Source organism: Vulpes lagopus, chromosome 7, assembly GCF_018345385.1.
Source record: "Vulpes lagopus strain Blue_001 chromosome 7, ASM1834538v1, whole genome shotgun sequence".
NCBI lineage: Eukaryota > Metazoa > Chordata > Mammalia > Carnivora > Canidae > Vulpes > Vulpes lagopus.
Window position 1 is genome coordinate 40,539,405 of NC_054830.1, and position 13,584 is coordinate 40,552,988.

General features: G+C 37.2%; 1 pseudogene; it reads left to right on the forward strand.

Moving 5' to 3' along the window:
• Positions 1–6,244: 6,244 nt before the first annotated feature.
• LOC121495131 overlaps positions 6,245–13,584 on the forward strand; it is a 130,201-nt pseudogene continuing 122,861 nt past the window's right edge.

A 13,584-nucleotide genomic window follows, 5' to 3' on the forward strand; every position in this document is an offset into this window, starting at 1 on the left:
AGGAAAATATTTGCTAAACCCACAGCCTGACAGTCTTAGGTAAAAGTCTAAATTGGAATGTAGCCAAGTTATTAAAATATACTTATTTCTATAAAAAGAGGTGTGAAGTCTTTTAGTTTCCGTAGGTGGAAAGACAGGTCCTATGGACATTGCCATGTTACCATTCCAGAGTTCTAGCTCATTATCTAGATGTAAAGATCATATGGCTGGGTACCCAGAATTGTCATCTGTAGTGCTGGAGTGGGTGCTCCTGGGGGTTCTTTGGGTCAAACTAAAAAATAATATTACATTGTCAGAATCCAAACTGGAGTAAAAATAAGATGGCTTCAATAACTGGATAATACAGGCAAAAATCTTCTCATAAAACTTTCACGTTAAATATCTGCTTGTCTAGCAAGTATCCTTATTCAAACAAGCTTTCCACTTTGGTGGTGAGAGGGTCAAACTGGAGGATTCTGGAAACTTGAATGCATACAAAATGCTTAGCACTGTGCCTGGGACTTAGCTCTGAATACTAATCAAATATAACGAATTCAGGTGCCTACTCATTTGTTTTCTTCTCTGAAGAAGTTTGCCGAACTTCCTGTCTGCAGTGGCTCTGCTGTCATTCTCTCTACTTCACAGAACATATCCCTATGTGACATTTTTTTAGATCTATTTTGTATTGCCAGAATCCCTTACTAGAATGAAAGCTTCACAAAAGTGGGGGCTTTGTTTTGTTTACTGCAGCATTCAGAGCCCCCAGCAACGTGTATGATAAACACATGATAGGTGTACCATAAAGGTTTAATGGTTAAAGGAGCTTCCTGTGTGCCAGGCACTGTATTAATTGCTTATATGCATCACCTTGCAACCCTCACAACACTAAGGCACTAAGAAAAGTGAAATCTTGTATTTAGAAGCTCTTTCTTCAAAGATGACACAAGGTATAAGTGGCAGGGCTTGGCTCTGAATCCAGGGGTTTGATGCCAGACTCTACTCTCTGTACATCCCTGTAAGTGTAAGTGGATTTTGTTGCCCATCTAGTCCAACACTTCTAAAACTTTAATAATGCCTGCTACAGGGGATCTAATTAAAATGCAGACTCTGATTGAGCAGGTTTGGGGTAAGGCCTCGAACTGCATTTCTCCCAAGCTTTCAGAAGATGCCAGTGCTGTTGGTCCACAGTCCAGACTTCCAAGAGCTAGGATATGGTCCAAATCTTTCATGCTAACATATAAACCAGCTGGCACATTCCAAACTCGAGGGATGTAAATTAATGGAAGTTAAAAACAGTGTTGGGATTAGTTAGTTATGAAATCATAGAATTCAACTTAGACATTTCTTCTAGGTTTATAGTGACGGATCCAGAGGGCAAGCTCAATAAATGTTAATTTCTTACACAGAAGAAGAACCTGATGTATATAAAGATGATGTAATATTTCCCAGTTCATGGATGATAGAACTGAGAAAGCTTGATATCTGACTTCTCTGTTTGATCATAAAGCTCTGGCTCCCCTCAATCAGTTTTTTAAAAGTAGATTTCATGGAAATTTGAAATGGCAACAGACTGACAAGGTTAAGAGAGTTGGTAATGAGGGTGTGCAAAAACGTAGCTAGCAATTACACTTTGGTAGGGATGGGGTTGTTGCAAAATGAAGAAATGAGGCCATTTTAAGTTTACAGCTCTTAAATTGAAAACCTATTACACAGCACCCTAAACACTACTACATATACAGACCCTTCCCCCAATGTATATGACTATACACAGGCAGTGTAAGTTTTCAATTTAATAACTTTATATGTGTTCTTCTTTTTGCCCAGGTATGAATGAGAACAACTCTGTCTTCCCCATTTAAATATGATCATATTTTTAAAAAGAAATTATTGAAAATACGAACTTTGTACAGAGTGACTTGTCTTTCATTATTTCTTTTTTTTTTTTTTTTACTATAGGTTTCAATAATTATTTTATGAGTCCATCTGAAATGGTTTTCCCAAGACTACCACCATTTCTTGGAATAGAGGAGAAGGGTTTTTTTTCATATACTCAAATATAGAAAATATTCTGTATATACTTATATTTTAATTCTGTTCATTGTTATACTAATTTTTTGACAGCAGTAAATTTATTAATGTTAAATGTGAGCTTCTGCTCTATCTGCATCTTGAAATGTCCTAGATATCTAAAAACCAGTTAACTGATAGGATGAGATTAAGGGAATTTTCTAAACTTGAGGCAAAAGAAAGTTCTTCACAGGGGAATTTGAGAATGAAAAACAAAAAGTTTGTCTCTATGAATAAAGGGTGGCTAGTATTTAAGTATTTTTTAAAGTATGTAGTATGAAGTATAAGCATGAAATTATGATTCTTTTAGTTACTTCCAGGTGCTATAACAAATTACCATGGACTAGGTCACTTAAACAACAAACAAACAACAAACAACAAACCCTCCAGAAGTCTTCACACTTCTGGAGACTTGGAGTCTAGAGTCTAAGGTCAAGATGCCAGCAGGTTGGGTTCTGGTTAAGGTCCTCTTCCTGGTTTATAGATGGTGTCTTCTTATTGTATTTTGACATGGCAGAAAGCAAAGAGAGAGTGAGAGATCAGGAGAGAGCAAACAGGCTCTCTGCTCTTACAAGAGCACTAATCCTGTTCATGAGGGTCCACCCTGACCCAAGCACTGCTCAAAGGCTCCACCCCTTAATACCGTCACGTTGGGAGTTATGATTTCAACATATGACATCTTTGGCTGGACACAAACATTCAGTCCATAACAATGATACAAAGTAGACTATGCTGGATAGAAAACATGGTATAGCCAACCAAGAGACAAGCAAGGGGAAGTTTATAATGATTTAGTTGCTATCATCAGATCCTTATGAGCCTACAGAGTAGTGTGAAATAATATTTGACAGCATTTATAGGAATCTATATCAAATGGGTTCTTCAGACTCTGAAAAAAAGAAACATAAGAAGTAATTTTACATTTCAACAGTTTACCTCACTGAAATGCCTTTTCTTTGATAACTTGGTGTGGTGTTAATATGAGCAGCCATAGATATAAAAGCGGAGTGGTCACTTCTGTCATCATTGTAGAGTATCTCATCATGGCCCCTCAATCTATAAAAGTAGGGTCTGTTTCCATTGTTTGCTAATCACTGAGTATCATCATTGGGAAAGAGTAGTTTCCATACCTAGTCACAACTAGCCAAACACCACAGGTCAGTGGTGGTAGAGCCGCTGATTTCTAAAGTGCCAATGACTATCTTGGGGCCTCTCAGTGGTACAACACACCCATGCATCAAAATGCTCATGGAAAGAACACATGTCAGATGGTAAGTTTCTAAAATTCTTTTTGATTACATGCCACTCATTTTGATCACCACCTTTTGATATTTTTTTTTCATTTTTGTCAAAATGATGAAAGGAAAAGAGATTTTTCTAATTGAAACACATACTTCATTATGCTAAACTATCCTTTCGAGAAACCAATAACCAGAACTCTTTAGCCTAGTGGTTCTGAAACATGTGAGTCACTCGGGCCGCACATGTGAGTCACTTGGGGCGCTTTAAAAATCTAGATGTCCTGGCTCTGTACCTCATACTCCTTAGTGTGGAATCTCTAGGCTATAATACCCAGACTTTTTTTTTTTACCTGCCCTTGTGATTCAACTGTGCCACAAAATTTGGGTGAGTTATGCTGTCCTCAAAAGCTGTGTTGAAGTTGTTCCCCACCCTCTACCTGTGAATGTCCTTATTTGGACATGGGGTCTTTGCAGATGTAATTGAATGAGTTTGTAATGACTTGTTACAGCAGCCCTAGCAAACAAATACAGCACTTAGTCAATCCAAGGACAAGGCTGGCTTGCAGTTTGTGGTTCCTCCTTTTTTTTTTATTTTTTTTTTTTTATTTTTTATTTTTTTATTTATTTATGATAGTCACACAGAGAGCGAGAGAGAGGCAGAGACACAGGCAGAGGGAGAAGCAGGCTCCATGCACCGGGAGCCTGACGTGGGATTCGATCCTGGGTCTCCAGGATCGCGCCCTGGGCCAAAGGCAGGCGCCAAACCGCTGCGCCACCCAGGGATCCCATGTGGTTCCTCCTTTTATCTCCTTTAGTTATCCAGTTGAATTAGTGGGTGGGTTCTAAATTAATGGCCATTTTCCCTGACTATGCCAGAGTAAATATGCTGCCTCCTTTTTCTTCCTTCATGCCCCGCCACTGCCATTAACCCAGGCAGAAAAATTCAAAGCACTTATTTTGATGAAACATTTCTTTGGGTCATTATAGTTTTAGGTATTAGATTTTGCCATTTGCTATTCTAAGCATTTGCTTGCTTACACACTTTTTATCATGGTCCATAAAATACTGTGTGAGCCATATTACTCTAATATTTTTTTTCTGCTAACCGAGTCCAGTTGGTGCAGGATGTAGTCAGTATAATCATAATCATAACATAGTTTTTAAGGTTAAAAACAATGAAGAAGAAGTAGTTCCCTTTTTCTTGAATCTTTAGGCCAAGATAGTAAGTTCCCAAATATCTTGTCTGATAAAACCATCTCTTCTATTATTCCTTCAGTTACTCTGAAATGATTCTATAAAGTAACCTAATTAAAGATGAGATCAGGGACACCTGGGTGGCTCAGTTGATTAAGCGTGTGCCTTCAGTTCAGGTCCTGGGATTGAGCTCCATGGTGGGCTCTATGCTCAGTGGGGAGCCTGCTTCTCCCTCTCTCTCTCTCTCTCTCTCTCTCTCTCTCTGCTGCTCCCCCTCCTTGTGTGCATGAGTGCGCGTGTTCTCTTTCTGTCAAATAAATAAATAAAATCTTAAATATAAGATCAAAGAAGAGTTTGGGTGGCTCTTAGTCATCTTCAAACTATTATCACAGTTTTCCACAATCACTGGAAAGACAAGAGTAGGTATGCTTTGGCCATGGAGCCAACATCTCAGTCAGCCATTTTAGATAACTGAGTAACCGTGTGATATTCTTACTGAGATGTTATTCTGGTTACAGCTTGAATGCATGTAAAGGTTGAAGCCAGTCTAGAAGGTTTATAAACTAGAAGCCCCAATATAACTGTTACATATCTGACACCCAAACCAACAGAAACTCGAACTACAAGTGGCAGTATAAAAGCATCAGGAAGAGTTGTCAAATGAGATGCTATTTGACTGTTAAAAATACAAAAATAACTTACATTTGAGAGTTAGTGAGTCTCATGGATGTAACACCATTGGTGTAGAGAGAGCTTCTAACTTCTCTTGTCAAAGATTGCTAGTCCCTCGAAATAAGCATTACTAGTATTGTGGTTAATTCAGTTTTGACCACCAGACAAATAAATATCATTGGGACTATTTCTGGCTTGTACCTTCTCAGAATCCTCAGCAGAGAAAACACACATAATGAAAGAAAGGTGGAAGATCAGAATAATATTACTCAGGTAATTGCAGAGGGAAGAAAGATCTCTTACTCTTTGAGAGTCCAAGTATTTTATACATAGCTAATGGCTGACTACATGGTTTGTGGCTCCAAGTATGAAATGAAAATGTGGGACCATTTGTTCAAAACAAAGAGAAAAATGTGTGGTGTAAAAATACAGCTTTTTTCTTTCTCCCATGGTCTATCTCCCTTGAGTTCTCATGATGGTTTTTATTTGCTATTTAATGTCATTCTAAGTAAAGGAGAATTTAAAATGTTAATTTTTAGCATGAAGTTTACCGTGCATCTTTACCGTTGTACAGTGCCAACTTTAAATGCAAATATAAGAGCATTTAACTTATATGGTGAAATCACTAGAATTATAGTTTGTATTTTGTAGCTTCTACACGTCTATTTGGTTCTTCCCAGAACAATGGAAACCCTGGACAAAGCTAACTCAGCTGTTGCTATTTAATCTGATATGCATACATTTTACCAATATCCTCTATTTTTGGCTTATTGATGAATAAGGAAGGATTGAAAGGAAAATGAAATATGGATTGCCCTGTCTTTCACCCTACTCCCGTGTCATAATTTTCACATTCGTGGTTGGCTAGTACAGGGAAGTAATAACATATAAGAAAAGACTGAGTAAGGCTCTTTGGTCATTAGTATTTCTGAGAATGCCATTTCTCTCTTTCTGCATTTGAAGCAAAATTCTAATTACAATGGAAAATGTGGCCTCTCAGGGCTGTCAGCACCTTGCTTACTCAGATGTAGATGTAATCATCTTCCTTTTTACTCAGTTTGGGTCTTACTGAATTCCCACATGAAGTAGGTATGCCGGAAGTCTATGTGGATGGAGCTTTGAGAAAACTTGGTGAATGGTGCATGTCAGACATGCAGGCTGCACATCTAGCCTCTGCTCAAGCACATACCCTATTGTCCAGTGGATTTCATGTACAGAACTTGAGTTCAAAGATAAAATTACTGAGGATTTTTAGACAGCCACAGATAGCATTAAACCAAAAAGAGGACAACTGCACAGGTAATGCCAGTATGAGACTGCCCAGGGCACAGTCAACATAAGCCTATAATTGCAATTTTCAACTTTAACTCTGCCTTTTTACTAGCATATGATGTCCTGGATTTATATGCAGGCTTTGGGATGATAGCTAAACACTTTCAATTGAGTAAGTTACTTGAGGTATATTTAAAAAGATAGTGCTGTTTGTTTGCTGTTCCATCCTAATTTTGACTCCGTAAAAATTGATTTTTTTCTTACATGAAATAATAAGCACAGTGTCCATGAGTAGGTTTTCACATTTTTCCTTTGTGAGTCTCTCTCTCTCTTTTTTTTTTTAATCTATGTCATTCATTTGGTATTGGGAAGGATTCACAATCTATATTCTGGATTCCCAAAGTCATCTAACAAGCCATGGGCAATTAATATTTATTGGAGAGCAATATAATGTTAAATGCAGTCACACCCTTCGTCTTCTGGGCACATTTATATGCATTTAATTATTTTTTAAAATAAGTATAGCAATTTTTTTTGCTGTCTTTTTCTTAAGGAACAACTTATATACCACATGTTTAAAAAGTGATGATAAGGTGCTTAGCCACTTGGCTTTGTGATTCACTCATAGGTCCTTTGGGGCCAAATCTGTTGGTTAACCATTGTTCACGTACTTTTCCCACCACTCCCTTTTTAGAGGGTTCCTGCATTTGAAATTTAGCTCATTAACTATAAGTAAGAAAAGGCAAAAATTTCAAAACTGGCATACATTACAAGAAAGCAGCCTGGGGGCTGCCCTTACTATTCCAAATTTTAATACTCCCAGGTGTTTTTTTTTTTTATTAAAAACACTGCAACTCTACCCTGTATTTGGTATGCTGCCCTGCTTACCAAGAGTGCAAATCTAGTGTAAGCCTTATTCTTAATAAGGCTACCAGAATCCGAGCCAATCAAAAAAGGAACAGCCTTCATAAATATTCACACCTCACCAGAGACTTAGCTGTAACAAGTAATGAATAGTCATAGGAAATCTCATCATTGACTGAGATCCATCAATGCAAAAACAAAACCCCATTTCCAAAAGCAAAATAAAGGAAGCATGTCTGTAAAAGGCTAAGAGTAATGTTTTTGAGAACATAAATATGTTTCTATGATATTCCATGTATCCTTTATTTTCACCCCCACTGAGATTAAATATAGATTTTTAAATATAAATATCTGTTTTAAAGACCTACTTTTCCCAATATACCATTTTCCCCCTTCTGTTTGGATAACTGTGTGTTCAGATGCCACAGACGGCAATAAGATAACATGCATTTTCTCTGTATAGCACATCTGTTTGCTTACAGGACTCATGGGAAGGTAGTAGGTGATTTTTAAAATGGTTTCTGGCTTGTGGTAGAACATTTCATCCTGAAAACTGGAAAACCACTTGGTTCGACTACCCTCAATTTGAGAATAAAATATTTGGGCTTAAAACATAAAGTGGGTAGAGGCATATGGGCTACAATGAGTCAGGAAGTATTCTGGACATTAAATCTGGGAGAGCAGAGGAAAATGTGTCTCTTCTTCCTTATTTCTCCCTTTACTGCTTGCTAAATAGAATTGTCAAAGCCTCCAACCTCCTGCATCTGTTACAATGTTTTGTAGATTAGATATTTGGAAAGCACTGTTGTCTTTCTGAATCTGTCTTAAATGTGGTCAGTTCTCAGTTCCCAAACCCATGCAATTAAAAATGATCTTGGAGGTGGTGCTATGAACAGGACACCTCTGGTTGTTTGGTATATTTCCCCTCTTCACACACTCTGTTTATCTGCTTGATGAAACTGTAAGAGACATTCAAAGAGACATTGAATGTCTCTTACACAGAGTATACACAGAGTCAATCCATAGGGAATTCAAGTCAATCCATAGGGAATACACAGAGTATATACTCAGAGTACACACAGAGTTAATCCATAGGGAATTCCACCATTTATCCATTTAACACTCTTACTGTCCACCCATCTCTCTCTCTCTCTCTCTCTCTCTCTCTTTCTTTCTTTTAACTAAATTGTAGTTGACCTACAGCAAATCCTGTTGCCTCTTCCCCACCCCTCCCCCCACCTTCAATTCAAGAAACTTGCAACTGCCTACCAAATTAAATATAAATTCTGCTTCTTCTCATTAGGGCTTTATTGGAGTCAGGACACTTTGGGGACAAAACAACAGATACCCACACAAAAAGTAAAATGTGTTGTTCAAAGAACTGAAAAAAAAAATACAGAACTAGCATTAGCTTTAGACACAGCTAGATCCAGAGCCTCACAACATCTCATCAGTGCTCAGTCTCTCTCTGGCCTCTGGCCTCTACTTTTCTTTGCATTGTATTTAGAATCAAACACATTCTCTGTTGTTGGTGACACCTAGAAGCTCAAGGCTTACTTACATCTTCCCAGCTTCTTGTCTTTCTGAGTGAGACTGCTCTTAATTCAAACAGTTCACAGAAGTTCCAGAATGAAGTCTCATTGTACTCACTGGCCTGGCTTGAGTGACCTGCTTTTCTCTGAGTCTGTATCTGGAACCAGAGGAGATGATGCTATGATTTACAAATTTGAGTCATATTGCCACCTTTGGAACGGAGCATGGAATCAGCTCCCCAGAATCACATGGACTGTGATGCTCATAGGGAAAGTAAAGTCAAATAAAGACAAAGAAATTGAGAGTTGGGGCTGGGCAGGACATTACAGTATGGGTCCATCAGAAGCCACAACCTCCATTTCTTGTCTTTTCTTATTCTATTCCCCTAAACTAAAAAAACAAACAAACAAACAAACAAACAAAAAACTGTTGTCATCACTTCTTGATTTTATCAGCCACCACACAAGGGGATAGCAGTGGGGATTCTGTGCTAAATGGAGGTTATGAGTTTCAGCCATGGTTTCAGGAGCTATAGATCTTTTCCCAAGAGATGCCACTCAGCCACATTGATAGGAACTTTTTCTCCCAGTTCTTAGTTCAAAACCTAGTCCTGAAATAACAGTTGTCTCTGGGGATACTGGAACTCTGTCAGTGTAAAGCTTTAAATGTGGCCCCAAAATTTTAGTTAGCTGCAGCCTCCCTGGGATGTTTAATTATGTATTCAACATAGGTTTAATCAAATTGCAGTTAGTAAGATAATTGTTCCTCTACCTAGAACCTCCTGTTTAAATTGAGCCTCTCAGACCATCATTGCAGTATACTGGTCAAATAGACATCTCAGTACAGCCTGATGGTCTATCCCATTGACCTATCCAAAGGCTATTTCTTAAAAGTATGATTCTGCTAAGCAATGACTCCCCAATAGAAAATAGGATGCAAAAACAAGTTCTTGACTTCTCATGATCCTTGAAGTCCAGGCTTGTGCGTGTTTCCACTTGTCATAACCCCAGGGAAGACACGAACAAGCATTTTAGCCATGATGTGATGTCCCAGAGAACCTTGTTCCTTGAACTGTGGTCTGAGCATTAGCATCACCTGGGAACTTATTAGAAATAAGTAACCTTAGGTTCCATCTCAGAGAACCTTTCTAGTGTCTGAGATTTATAGTTTTGCAGCAGTATGTTGCAGTAAAAGGCCAGACTCTAGAGCAAGGCCACCAATCCTTAGTCTTTCTGTGCCTTGGTTTCCTTTGCTTTATAGTGGGAATAGTCATGGTGGTGCCCATTCATATCATTACTATGAGGGTTGCATGAATTAATGCACAGAAATATTTAAAATAGTGATTTCTCAATCATTGAGAGTTTTTATGATATCATAATAATGATTATTATTATCCTGTTCTTGAAATCAGAGATAAGAACAACACATAGTCAATTCTTTACCCAACGCATGTGCAAAGATGGAGAAATACTTTCATAGGCTGAGTTAAATTTATATAACCTCTTTTGCTTTGCCTTGGTATTTTTGAATCATCTTTCATAACTTTGTTTTATTTATCTAGCAGAGATCATTTTCTTCATTTGGCAATGATTTGATATTTTGTCCCATTTTTCATGTAGTATATGTGACAAAACGGCTGTATCTTCATATTTGTTCATCTTGGCATGCTGGATTACTTTTGTTGTCTATTCTATGCACTCTCACTAGGTAAGGTGTACAGCAATCTAAGTCTTCTTAGGCAACAATAGGTACCTTCTTTCTGATACATGCATTATTTTTATTCTTATTATTTCTACTAGCAGCATTCATCAGCAGTGCACACACTGACATTGAGGCACCAACAGACCCTAGGGTGTGGGCTTCCGAAAATCATTTTATATGACTTCACAATCAAAATTGCAAACCATATGTGATCTGTTTCCACACCATTCTTGCCCTGCCTGCCATAGTCCCAGCCAACTTTCAGACCAGCACCTGACCTAGCAAGAATTAACTGGGTCATTTAGTTCTGGTCTCACAGTCATGAAACACCTCAAATTGGCCTTTGTATATGATTGCCAAGTAAGTTTGTGAAGTTTTCCATGTCGTCATTGCTTTGTAAATCGATTTAGTTGATATTAGTTTGTTAAAAATAAAACCTTAACAATATACCACAACTTTATAACCTACTTTTGGAATTAAAAATTTTTTTTTAATATCCTAGAAGCCTCAAAGAAGAGAAGCAGCCTCTGGCCCTCTGTTCCAAACACTTTTAAAATGATCTCTATTGAAACATTCCAGATGCCACCTTCCTCTAAACCCTTATAGCAAGTTTGGAACTTCTCACCGAGTCTGCATTATATTCTGCCTTGAACCATCATGCACAAGCCTTAGATAATAACCTTTTGAGTTCAAGGACTCCTTATAACTTGTCTATGGGATATTTATATTTTTCATGATGTATTTGCTCAAGCCCTAATAGTATCCCAGTCACCTGGACAGAACCTATGTATTATTCATTCATTATAATTATTATTCAGAACCTATGTATCTAGTAAGATCCTAGCAAAGGGTCTTGTGCACAAAATAGGTACACAATTCATCTTTGTTGAAATGGCATGAATCTTTCAGTCTGAATTTGTATTAGAAATGTCTGTGTCTTGTGTGTGACTTCATAGTCTAGATTGTAGTTGATAATGAAATCCCCACTTTGCCTTTGTTCCTGTAAATTAATAAAGAGTTTTACTTTTAAGAAATAGTCCTCATCAGTACCCTTCTTGCTTTTCATCAGAGAGGACCAAACGTATTATCTTTGGCTCATTTCACATATCATTCTTTCCATCATATATATGCTTTGATCGTGTTATACTTACTAGTTTATGTGCCTGCCACATTTTCTTCTTCTGTGAGACCTTCAAAAAATAAAACTATGTTTTTTTTTTCATTATTATATCCCTAGGGCCTGGATCATATTTTGGTCTATAATTATTTTTGATATTTACCAAGGAGAAGGGACAATGGATTGATGTAAAACAATTCTTCTAAAGTGAGGGTGGATTCTGGTGTAATGCTTAACTATCACCATGATAATATTTCATAATAAACTGCCCCGAGACTTGGTGGCTTAAAATAACAATCATTTATTCATGTTCATGTATCTATGGTTTGATTAGTCCAGCAGTGCTTTGCTGGACAGCTGTGCTTCCAAGTGTGGGTCTGGCTGTGCTTGGATCCTCACCACACATGGGGCTCAGTCTGTACCACCTGTGTCAAATCTGAGGAATGGGAGTCACCCAGGGAAACTCTTCACATATGATGGCAGAAGTGTAAGGGAGCAAGCCCTACTACATAAACATATCTTAAGCCTTTGTATGTGTCATGATAGTAGCATCAGTTTGGTTTTAAAAAAAATACAAGCCTAATGTCTAAGTTTAAAGACAGTGGGTGGGTTAGTATGCTTTGAGTCTATAAGAACTAAAAAACAAACAAACAAACAAACAAAACAAACCTTAGGGCAAAGGGCAAAGATACAAGGAGGGGTGGAGAATTGTGGCCAACATTTCAGTCCACCATATCAGGTTGTAAAGAAGATTCATGAAAGAAATCGTGATCATAGAATTGGACAGTTTAATTTAGCTATTGCTGTTCTAGGATTTACTTGTGTTCAACATCTAAGATATCTAAGGATGATTCTATTTTAAATCATATTTGAACATCTCTTGAGTTGGTGCTTATAGAGTTGTCTTCTTACTGCCTTTAAACTATAAATTGTATACATTTATGGATATCCAGATATTGATGTGCTGTGCTTACTAAATTTAAGGTTAGTCGCTTTCATGACTAGATTGACTCTACAACCTTGGTTTTGCAAATTTCACCCCCTGGTGAAATTGCCTCCTTAATAATTACTAACAATTGTTATTGTTCAGAGAGCCAATGTTATTTAAAAACCTTCTTTTTTTAAAAAAAAAAAACCTTCTTCCTTATAATCAAGTCAGACTCCATGAACAGTTAAGATTTCTTTATTATTTGTAAGTGAGCATGATTTTAATACAAGTTTATGCAGTAGTTCCAAGGTTTAATATTTTGCACCCTCTGCTGGGGGAAAAACAAAGAGAATTACAGCAGATGTGGAGAAGTAGGTGATTTGGGATATGAAGTGAAAACCTTAGACTAGAAGGGCTCTTGGCTCATTAATGTCTTTCCTTTCACAATTATTTTGAGAATATGGTTTTATAACTCTTCTTATATAAACAACGTAACACAAATTTAAATTCACAAGCATTAACCTAAAAATGTCCAAGCTTACAATTTATGGGTTGTTGAGATCTGAAATCCCTCTCAAATCTTCCCTATGGATAAATTTTGGAATATATTTAGGGTAAATCCTGTTAATAAGAACTTGAAATATCAAGAAAAGGAAATACTACATATCTGAGGAACTGAGACTAAACTAAGTTCCATTAAGAAAGCCAAAAGCTGGTAATTTTCTGTTCTATATTCCACAAAAGAGGTTGTCAGTTTATGTAGTGCTTGAATTATAGGGAAACAAATATCTTTTTGTTTAAAAAGTAAATTTAAATGCTGTAACCTCTGACTGTGAATTACTAAGAATGCTAATGGCAATATCCACTGGCACACACTTTCGTTTAAAGGCTTCCACATAATGGCAAAGACAGCCAAAAATTACTTAGATTACTTAGATTCAAGCATAACATGTATCTGAATTTCATAATTCTTTTCAGAAGGTAGAAGAAAGTAGCTATCTCAAAAACATCCTCCA